Genomic DNA, 1,807 nt, shown 5'->3' with positions numbered 1-1,807 from the left:
TGTCAGAAAAAAAGTCTTATTTATGAAGCCTGTGTATTATAGGTATTTGGGATACATTACATTATTAAAAAACATCCCATAAGAAAGGACATAATTTTTAAAGAGAAAAAGCTGATATCTGAAGAGTAAAATTATTATTTCTCTTTAAAAAGTAATAGAAAATACAATGCAAGAGAGAAACGCTTATCTTCTTCTCCTTCTCTTTCTCTTGGCTTTTGTTTCTGACCAGGCTTAGAAATCAAGAAAGAAAAGTGAATAGATTCCTTTTAGGGATATTCAGTTATTGGTATTCATTATGTTAAACCAATAGGCCTTCTTTTATTACATATTTCATTATTTTACAGCAAAGAAGTAAAATGGAAATGCCACAGAAAAATATTTGACAAGAGTATCAGGCATACTTACCTGGCAGGGGAGACACCGTGATCGGAAGGTGGTTTTCCCAGGGCGAGGCTCACCCATTGCACTTGGGGTGTGCTGACCCCTGCGATTTCCCCAAATGCGGGAAACTCAACTGCATAATTTGTGGTAGTGGGGGACTGTGTTCGCACTCTCCCCTTAGACAAAAAAGAAAATTTAGAAAAAGAGTATCAGGCACAGGTACCACCGGTTGACTATCAGTAAGAGTCGTGTCCTCTAGTCCGTCATTTAGCACTTAGCATTGGATTTGTTTTTATTTTCCTTGTTTTTGGAGGAGTCCTGGTGGCATAGTGGTTACGAGTTGGGCTGCTAACTGCCAGGTCAGGAGTTTGAAACCAACAGTGCTCCTGAAGAGAAGCACTTGGCCTTCTACTCAAGGAAAGAGTAGCCATTCTGGAAACTCACAAGGGCAGCTCTGCTTCTAATGTAGGGTCCTTTCAGCGAGTTATTGGGTTTTTTATTCTTATTTTCAGTGGAATTAGTAAGTACCTATGTTATACCCTTTCTCAAAGTACATTTCCCTCTTTTGAGCTATGCTTCCCTTTGGATATTAACAACTATCTTTATTTCTTTTGCATCAATACTCAGAAATAAAATGGATGTATTAATTCCAATCAAAGATAATCTTTATAAAAATTGAAAAATCATTTTCCCAAATATTTTTACCATTTACCAACCACTAATACATTAGAATACCAATTGTTATGCATGTTAATTTAAAATTGATATTAAGTGTTTTAAATTTTAACATTTTATATTCAATGTGCAGTGATTTTAATTTATATTTCATAAGTAACTAATATTGTTTATCTCATTTTATCACATATAATTTTAAAATTGTATAGTCCGTTTTTGTCCTATTCTATTGAATTATAGTTCTTACTGTTATCAATCAGTAATAGTGATTTACATATGCTGAATATAGTTGTATTGCTATCCTCTTAACTTTTAGTTTGTCTATCAGTTAAAGATTTTAAATGTTTTCATTTTGTTTTCAAATCTAAGACCTATGTATGCTTTTCGTTTACTTTACTTTATGCCTCTAAAATTTCCATAGGGAATAAATTTCTTACGTTGAATAAGAATGGTGAGAGATGACATATTTGCTTTATTCTTGACCTTAGAGAATATGTATTCAATCTTTCACCTTTGAATATGCTGTTTACCATCTTTTTTATATCTCATAGTGGGAGGATGCTGAAAAATGTTTATAATAAATACTTAGGAGCTCTTGTTGGACAGAGTGTTATGAAACGAGCTACTAACCTCAAGTTCCACAGTACAAAACCATCAGCCACTACTCTGGTGATGAGGCTTTCTACTCCAGTAAAGAGTCTCCAAAAACCACAGGGACAGGTTTACCTTATCAAAAAGGGTTGCTATGAGT

At 33.9% G+C, this 1,807-nt stretch overlaps 1 non-coding gene across 1 annotated transcript; it reads left to right on the top strand.

Annotated features, from left to right (window-relative positions):
* The first annotated feature begins 397 nt into the window (after positions 1-397).
* Positions 398-560, top strand: LOC142425164 (U1 spliceosomal RNA). Its single transcript, XR_012779526.1, has one exon. It is a non-coding gene; the product is annotated as a U1 spliceosomal RNA (small nuclear RNA).
* Positions 561-1,807: the final 1,247 nt, after the last annotated feature.

Source organism: Tenrec ecaudatus, chromosome 13 (assembly GCF_050624435.1).
Source record: "Tenrec ecaudatus isolate mTenEca1 chromosome 13, mTenEca1.hap1, whole genome shotgun sequence".
In the NCBI taxonomy this organism is placed as follows: domain Eukaryota; kingdom Metazoa; phylum Chordata; class Mammalia; order Afrosoricida; family Tenrecidae; genus Tenrec; species Tenrec ecaudatus.
The sequence above is the reverse complement of the archived record's forward strand: the minus strand, read 5'-3'. Positions and strand labels throughout refer to the sequence as shown.